This window comes from Schistocerca americana, chromosome 1, assembly GCF_021461395.2.
Source record: "Schistocerca americana isolate TAMUIC-IGC-003095 chromosome 1, iqSchAmer2.1, whole genome shotgun sequence".
Taxonomy (NCBI): Eukaryota; Metazoa; Arthropoda; class Insecta; order Orthoptera; family Acrididae; genus Schistocerca; species Schistocerca americana.
In genome coordinates, this window is record NC_060119.1 from 836,313,989 (window position 1) to 836,323,767 (window position 9,779).

At 41.3% G+C, this 9,779-nt stretch overlaps 1 non-coding gene across 1 annotated transcript; it reads left to right on the top strand.

Annotated features, from left to right (window-relative positions):
- Positions 1-4,951: 4,951 nt before the first annotated feature.
- On the top strand, positions 4,952-5,026 carry Trnat-ugu. The gene has a single exon. It is a non-coding gene; the product is annotated as a tRNA-Thr (tRNA).
- The last annotated feature ends 4,753 nt before the right edge of the window (positions 5,027-9,779 follow it).

The window sequence follows — 9,779 nt, forward strand, 5'->3', positions numbered from 1 at the left end:
GCGACCGTAGCGGTCACTCGGTTCCAGACTGTAGCGCCTAGAACCGCTCAGCCACTCTGGTCGGCAATAAACTACACCTGCATGCACAAAAATTGCCTTCTTTCCAGGAAATACTAAATTTTTCCTTCATCACCAAGAGAAGCCGTGCTTGACGGATGGGCTCAGCTGGTCAAAAAGTGCCACATTAACCTGTATTAGAGACCCTAGCACCATGTGCAGCTGTGCTGACAACTCTGCCATATTGCCTTCCTCTGACATATCACATATTTTCAGTTCATAGATGAGTTGTTCTCGTTTTAGATAACTGATCCTGATAACATTTCAGGCTCCATAGGTCCACCTAGTACACCTGAAATGGGACGAACACAGACAGATTCTGGTAAAACAAGTTACACAAATATCATATACTCCCTACATCACCAAAAAAGCTGGTATCTCTTTACTTCCTCTCTTGTTTTGCCATCTGCCTCCTTACATACATTTTATTTTCATTTTTGCCTAATTACCATTAACATGCATGAGTATAATCTGCATTTTGATAAAAGAGAAAGGTTGGCACTCCGTCTTAAGGAATATAGCACCAGGTCTAATTTTGTACTTAGTTTTGTGCATGTAATTAATTTCTTAATTTATTTTGACCATTCCTAGTGAATATATTTCATTATAGGGTGAAATCAGTAATTGTTTCATGACTTAGATTCTATTGTTAACTTATAAACAAATATAAATTATGCACTAATTACAAACATTTGGAAGAAGAACTCCTAGGATTCTTAAGGCTACAGCCACACTAGCATTTTTTGAAGCTGGACACTCAGCGTCTAAAGAAGCAGCTTCAGAAGTCACTTGGTGGCCACATTCGACCGTGTACGTAACTTCTTTCAGCGCAACGTGTCCTAGCGACCAAAGACATGAATGTGGCCATATATGGCTCAGTAGCATTCCAGACCTGCCTGGGTGACATTGCAACATTGAGAAATGAATGTATTATGTAAACAATCTGCAACAATAATATGTGCTGCATTGTTACTGATTTGACGGAGACAACATAGACAAAAATGACGTTTTTGGACTCGTCCAATAATTAAGGATAGATCAGAGAGGGGAACATTCAATCTGCTACACAACAAACTTAAAGAAAACCCTGAAAAGTTTTTAGAGGAATACAGGATGTCTATCAAGTCATACAAAACTCTGCTGTCTAATGTGTCGAATGCTATTACTGGAAGAAACACTCGACTATGTGATTGTATAAGGGCTGAAGAAAAACTGTCAATTACTCTGAGGTAAGTGAAGTTTTATTACTTATTGTATTATTTTTTTACAATGCATAAAAGGACAGGATTGAATCTTCTGATTTTTCCTCAAAGATCATTGTAGGTGTGCTGCTTGGGGACTGAGATGATTGTTGGTCACTTTCAGATGTAATTCTGGACGGCAGTGCATGTGTGTAGGACTGAACCAACCGTAAATATGTCAAATGAAAATCCATCTTGTCAGCTGGGCTAAAGTTCTTAATAAGCGGCATTTACGAAAGTAAGAACATTTCATTTGGATCATTAGTTCTAGGTTCCTTTGTATGTGATTGTTGCAAACTCATTTCCAAAACGCCCAAAAATTTTTTTTCAAACTCGTCCTGTTTTCGTTTCTTTCTCCCTTTGCACTGTGTGAGCAGGGGACGAGGCTTTGGATATAGTAAGCTGTATTTCAGGTGTTGTATTTGCTTCTTGTTGTGCAGTGTTGTTGTCAGCGTTTTGTGTACTTTCTGTTAGATCGACAGCCATATTCCCAGATGTCCTGTGGTAAAAAGAAAAAACTGTAATTGTCCACAGTAAAATTTTATAATTTGTGGCCCTGCATGGCTCAGTCTGGAACTTAAAAATGCACGAATATTATAAATATGGAATACTCGCTTTCTTTCTACACATAAAGATTGGATAAATGATAACCATTTGTGATAAGTGTAATGTTTCCTGGGTTTTGATGAATCTCCAGTTTTGCCATCGTGCTTTTTCACATTTTTGTAGTAGCAATCCTTAATGTTTCATTGCAGGTATCTTGCAACTGGCAATTCCATCAGATCTCTACACTTCCAGTTTCTACTTGGACGTTCAAAAATTTCAAAGATTATTCGAGAGAGATGCTCAGCAATCTGGGAAACAATGCAAGGCCCAACTGCTGAAGATTGGTTGAATATTAGTTTACAGTATGAAAAAAAAGAGCCAATTTTCCACATTGCGTGAGATGTATTGACGGTAAGCATATTAGAGTGATCAATCCGTGGGGACTGAGTAGTGAATACTTCAACTACAAGAAGTACTTTTCAATAGTTTTAATGGCAGTAGCTGACACAAATTACTGCTTTTTCCAAAGCTGTTTCACAGAGGAAGACCGCACTGCAGTTCCTTCTCTAAATCCTCGCACAAACGAAAAAATGGCTGACATCGAAATAAGTGTCCAAGGAATAGAAAAGCAACTGGAATCACTCAACAGAGGAAAGTCCACTGGACCTGACGGGATACCAATTCGATTCTACACAGAGTACGCGAAAGAACTTGCCCCCTTCTAACAGCCGTGTACCGCAAGTCTCTAGAGGAACGGAGGATTCCAAGTGATTGGAAAAGAGCACAGGTAGTCCCAGTCTTCAAGAAGGGTCGTCAAGCAGATGCGCAAAACTATAGACCTATATCTCTGACGTTGATCTGTTGTAGAATTTTAGAACATGTTTTTTGCTCGAGTATCATGTCGTTTTTGGAAACCCAGAATCTACTATGTAGGAATCAACATGGATTCCGGAAACAGCGATCGTGTGAGACCCAACTCGCTTTATTTGTTCATGAGACCCAGAAAATATTAGATACAGGCTCCCAGGTAGATGCTATTTTTCTTGACTTCCGGAAGGCGTTCGATACAGTTCCGCACTGTCGCCTGATAAACAAAGTAAGAGCCTATGGAATATCAGACCAGCTGTGTGGCTGGATTGAAGAGTTTTTAGCAAACAGAACACAGCATGTTGTTGTCAATGGAGAGACGTCTACAGACGTTAAAGTAACCTCTGGCGTGCCACAGGGGAGTGTTATGGGACCATTGCTTTTCACAATATATATAAATGACCTAGTAGATAGTGTCGGAAGTTCCATGCGGATTTTCGCGGATGATGCTGTAGTATACAGAGAAGTTGCAGCATTAGAAAATTGTAGCGAAATGCAGGAAGATCTGCAGCGGATAGGCACTTGGTGCAGGGAGTGGCAACTGTCCCTTAACATAGACAAATGTAATGTATTGCGAATACATAGAAAGAAGGTTCCTTTATTGTATGATTATATGATAGCGGAACAAACACTGGTAGCAGTTACTTCTGTAAAATACCTGGGAGTATGCGTGCGGAACGATTTGAAGTGGAATGATCATATAAAATTAATTGTTAGTAAGGCGGGTACCAGGTTGAGATTCATTGGGAGAGTGCTTAGAAAATGTAGTCCATCAACAAAGGAGGTGGCTTACAAAACACTCGTTCGACCTATACTTGAGTATTGCTCATCAGTGTGGGATCCGTACCAGATCGGTTTGACGGAGGAGATAGAGAAGATCCAAAGAAGAGCGGTGCGTTTCGTCACAGGGTTATTTGGTAACCGTGATAGCATTACGGAGATGTTTAATAAACTCAAGTGGCAGGCTCTGCAAGAGAGGCGCTCTGCATCGCGGTGTAGATTGCTCGCCAGGTTTCGAGAGGGTGCATTTCTGGATGAGGTATTGAATATATTGCATCCCCCTACTTATGCCTCCCGAGGAGATCACGAATGTAAAATTAGAGAGATTAGAGCGCGCACGGAGGCTTTCAGACAGTCGTTCTTCCCGCGAACCATACGCGACTGGAACAGGAAAGGGAGGTAATGACAGTGGCACGTAAAGTGCCCTCCGCCACACACCGTTGGGTGGCTTGTGGAGTATAAATGTAGATGTAGACGTAGATGTAGATATATATAGATGTTGGGGTCTTTGGACATGAGGGAGATTCAAACATCCTAAAAAGTACTAATTTTGGTAAGAAACTCTATTCCAACTATTTACCATTACCACCACCAGCCCCCTTACCAAACAATACATCTGGTCGATTACTGCCATATGTGTTTCTAGCAGATGAAGCCTTTGCTCTGTGTGAAAACCTACTGAGACCAAGAATTTTTAACAACCATTTATCGACTGCCAGGCGTCACATGGAATGTGCATTAGGTATTTTAGCCAATAAATGGCGTATATTCCACCTTCCGATTTACGTCAGTATCGATTTGGTTGACATCATTGTTACAGTCACTTGTGTACTGCATAACTTTGTGAAGGAAAGCGACGGGTACAACTTTGACGACACTTTATCGTGTCCTTTGGACAGCATTCCAGCACAGGGGACAAGAGGGACCGTGAAAAAAACACACACAAGAGATCAGTTTGGAGAATATTTCTGTTCTACTGCAGATTCTGTACCCTGGCAAAACTGATACGCAAACATTGCCGAGTGAGAAAGACTGCTGGCATAACAAGACACCTCTAATATTCTACAATAAAGAACACATATTGTGACTTCTTGTACTTACTTAACAAACATAATTCACCAGATGCCTTTCATGAAATATAAATATTTTGTTGTATTTTTGATCTTTTATACTACCCAAATTAAATGTTTGTCCTAAACATGTAGGACATGTCCGAAAGAACAGACACCATATCCATATAAGTATATAGTTCTGGCAACACCGGCCATGACCTCCTCCTCCTGTGCAGATGCATACCTATTTCCCGAACTCTTATGGGACTTGGTAAGAATGTCTTGCATGAGTAATGAGTGTGTTGGGGTGGGGGACATATGAATGTAGTGTGTGGACATACAAGGTGAGAATGTGTGTCTCGCAGGAAGTTTGCATGAGATAGTCCCTGCAGTCGCGCTATCCTCTGTGCCCTCGGTGGCTCAGATGGATAGACCGTCTGCCTTGTAAGCAGGAGATCCCGGGTTCAAGTCCCGGTCAGGGCACACATTTTCACCTGTCCCTGTTGATATATATCAATGCCCGTTAGCAGCTGAAGGTATTAATATAATTCTAATTTCATTCTTGATGGCTGCAGGTCGTGTGTTTCGTATCTGAGGAATACGTGTGACCTTCCGTGTAAGCTTTTAACTTTTCATTTTCCATTATTTATTGTTATTTGTTTGATGCTTATTAGTAATTTAATGTAGTGTACAGGGTGAATTTACATGTGTCTCGAATCGACAGTGAAATTAAACTAAATTGTGTGTGTCAGACATGCGTGACCTTCAGTGCTTGTATTACGTCATTTATTCAGTTTTGTTTAACATTTATTTCTTAGGTACTATGGGGGACAAAGAGCTGTATAATTTAAACAATCCTTTGGATGTTGTAGCTGTGATAAATGCAATTTTGCATAATACTGACAAGGACAACAGTTATATAGAGGGCAGTGACACTGATGAAGAAGAGCATGTATCGGAAAGAGATGGAGATTCTGATAAGGAACTGAGTGCTCAGTCCAGCTCAGAAGACAACAAAGATGAGATCAGCAAATTGGAATTTCAAGCTGTTCAAAGGAAAAATAAAAAATAATCGAGGTTTGGCCATGGCAAAAAAAGCCAAGGAACATGCAAAGATGAGGTAAACAAAATATTTTACTTCATCTGCCAGAGTAATCAGACCTGCAAAAATTCTGACTAATATTCTAGATTCATGGAAATGTCTCATCTCTGACACAATTATTCAATGTATTGTAGAAAATACAAACAAATTTATTCTTACAATACAAGATAACTATTCTTGTTCAAGGGATGCTCAACAGACAAACACAGTGGAATTGAAAGCCTTATTTGGGCTGCTTTCTCTCGTTGGGGTGTACCACGCGAATCATCTGAATATCAAGAACTTATGGTGGATGGATGACTTCCTAACCATAATGAGTATAAAAAGATTTCAGTTTTTAATGTGATTTATTCGTTTTGATGATGTGGAAAGAAGAGAAGAACGAAGAAAAACTGACCGCCTAGCTCCTATAAGAATTATTTTTGAAGAATTCTTTGTGAACTGCCAAAAATGCTATTCATTTGGCGAAAATGTCACAATCGACAAAAAACTTGAGGCTTTTTGAGGTAGATGCAGTTTCATACAATATATGTCATAAAAACCAAGCAAATATGGCATAAAAATTTGTGCTATAGTCGACTCTTGGATATTTTATACATATACTATGGAAATATATGCTGGAACCCAACCAGAAGGTCCATTTAGCGCTAGTAATAAACTTTCTGACATTGTGAAAAGGTTAGCAGCACCCATTTTCTACAGTGGGAGAAATATCATGGCCGTCAGTTGGCTTACGAATTACAATTTGGTAAAGGAATTGGCATAAAAAAATTTCATACATTGGCAGTTAGGTAAAAATAAGCCTCGAATTCCTCCAGAACTTACAATGACCAGAAAACAAGAGCGCTACTCAAGTCTGTTTGGTTTTCGCAAAGAGGCAACACTTGTTTCATACATGCCAAAAAGTACAAGAATGTTTAGTTGATATCCAGCCTTCTCAACGATGGAAAAATCGATGAAGGAACAGGTGATCTCAAGAAACCAGAAATTATAACTTTTTATAATCACACAAAAGGAGGCGTTGACACTGTCAATAAACTTTATGGGTCTTTCAGCGTTGTGAGAAACACAGAGTGATGGCCTCTGGTGGTGTTTTTTTCAAGTGATGAATATTGCTGCCATAAATTCATTTATAATTTGGAAAGGAAACACCGGCAATAATCTCAAGAGAATAAAATATCTCAGATATCTTTCGAACGAACTTGTGCAAGGACATGTAAAAGGAGAAGTACTAAAGTAACTGGAGACCTCCATGCAAAAATTTTAAACGTGTCGCATACAGAGGATGAGCACCAACAGCAACAAAGAGGAGGAGGAGGAGGAGGAGGAAGAGATCAACCTCAGGAACCTCTGAAGAAAACATGTTGGCCATGTTTAGTCAGTAAGAAAACGAGAATCACCCATTTCATATGTGAAATATGTGGACAGTTTATTTGTTTACAGTATTCAAGAAATGTTTGCAATGATTTTATTTCAGCTTCTAAATAATCACCCTTTTCAAGTGCGAGATATATACACTCCTGGAAATTGAAATAAGAACACCGTGAATTCATTGTCCCAGGAAGGGGAAACTTTATTGACACATTCCTGGGGTCAGATACATCACATTATCACACTGACAGAACCACAGGCACATAGACACAGGCAACAGAGCATGCACAATGTCGGCACTAGTACAGTGTATATCCACCTTTCGCAGCAATACAGGCTGCTATTCTCCCATGGAGACGATCGTAGAGATGCTGGATGTAGTCCTGTGGAACGGCTTGCCATGCCATTTCCACCTGGCGCCTCAGTTGGACCAGTGTTCATGCTGGACGTGCAGACCGCGTGAGACGACGCTTCATCCAGTCCCAAACATGCTCAATGGGGGACAGATCCGGAGATCTTGCTGGCCAGGGTAGTTGACTTACACCTTCTAGAGCACGTTGGGTGGCACGGGATACATGTGGACGTGCATTGTCCTGTTGGAACAGCAAGTTCCCTTGCCGGTCTAGGAATGGTAGAACGATGGGTTTGATGACGGTTTGGATGTACCGTGCACTATTCAGTGTCCCCTCGACGATCACCAGTGGTGTACGGCCAGTGTAGGAGATCGCTCCCCACACCATGATGCCGGGTGTTGGCCCTGTGTGCCTCGGTCGTATCCAGTCCTGATTGTGGCGCTCACCTGCACGGCGCCAAACACGCATACGACCATCACTGGCACCAAGGCAGAAGCGACTCTCATCGCTGAAGACGACACGTCTCCATTCGTCCCTCCATTCACGCCTGTCGCGACACCACTGGAGGCGGGCTGCACGATGTTGGGGCGTGAGCGGAAGACGGCCAATGGTGTGCGGGACCGTAGCCCAGCTTCATGGAGACGGTTGCGAATGGTCCTCGCCGATACCCCAGGAGCAACAGTGTCCCTAATTTGCTGGGAAGTGGCGGTGCGGTCCCCTACGGCACTGCGTAGGATCCTACGGTCTTGGTGTGCATCCGTGCGTCGCTGCGGTCCGGTCCCAGGTCGACGGGCACGTGCACCTTCCGCCGACCACTGGCGACAACATCGATGTACTGTGGAGATCTCACGCCCCATGTGTTGAGCAATTCGGCGGTACGTCCACCCGGCCTCCCGCATGCCCACTATACGCCCTCACTCAAAGTCCGTCAACTGCACATACGGTTCACGTCCACGCTGTCGCGGCATGCTACCAGTGTTAAAGACTGCGATGGAGCTCCGTATGCCACGGCAAACTGGCTGACACTGACGGCGGCGGTGCACAAATGCTGCGCAGCTAGCGCCATTCGACGGCCAACACCGCGGTTCCTGGTGTGTCCGCTGTGCCGTGCGTGTGATCATTGCTTGTACAGCCCTCTCGCAGTGTCCGGAGCAAGTATGGTGGGTCTGACACACCGGTGTCAATGTGTTCTTTTTTCCATTTCCAGGAGTGTAGATGATATGTTTTGTTTACATCATTCAAGAAATGTTTGCATTGATTGTATTTCAGCTTCCAAATAACTTTAGTATAATGAGAAATCAAAATTTCAAGCACAATCCTGTATAAATTTGACATTCATACACGAAAAGTATGTATCAGTACCTTAAGAAGCTGTGGAAAGAAAATGTGTGTTTTGAAGTATAATTTTATTTATAAATAATTTTTTACCTTGCTTTTGTTTGTATAACCCATGAATAATACCTAATATTACCTTTATGATAAAAATTTAATGTTTAAAAAGACATGAAGTTTATTAAAAACAATTGGTATGTGTGAGATACGCGCGATTGCCTCTGAAGGCGTGCCTATCGGAAGGTTAATTGCTTCCAAAATAATAACCAGGTTTGTCAAAAGTATTTATTGTATAACTATATCTGTTAATTTCATTATTTAAACAAATAATTCAGCTTAACATTTGTTATAGAATGAACTGTTAAACAGGAGGAATTTTCGATGTATTCTGTTAATTGAAAGAGTTTTGTTTCAATTGTAACTTCTGTAAATTAAATGTTGAACAATGTATAGTTTCAGTGCCTATTATTGTGAAGATATATAAAGGACCGATTCTTGGTCCTGAGACGGTCAGTCCATGGCCAGTTATCAGATGGGAATTATGTATTGCTTAAATGAACAACGTATCACTTAACAGTGGAATAAGTGGTGCTACAGAAGAATGCTGAAGATTAGATGGGTAGATCACATAACTAATGAGGTGGTACTGAATAGGATTGGGGAGAAGAGGAGTTTGTGGCACAACTTGACTAGAAGACGGGATCAGTTGGTAGGACATGTTCTGAGGCATCAAGGGATCACAAATTTAGTATTGGAGGGCTGTGTGGAGGGTAAAAATCGTAGAGGGAGACCAAGAGATGAATACACTAAGCAGATTCAGAAGGATGTAGGCTGCAGTACGTACTGGGAGATAAAGAAGCTTGCACAGGATAGAGTAGCGTGGAGAGCTGCATCAAACCAGTCTCAGGACTGAAGACCACCACAACAACAACAACAACATATTATTAAAGACAAAAAAACAAGATTCAACTGTTGAGTTTTGAGACTTTAAAAATAATTTAAATAAAGGGTCATGATTTAAATATTTAATCAAGCCTGGTAAAATTAATCAGCAGGAAACAGACTTTAATAACATCAG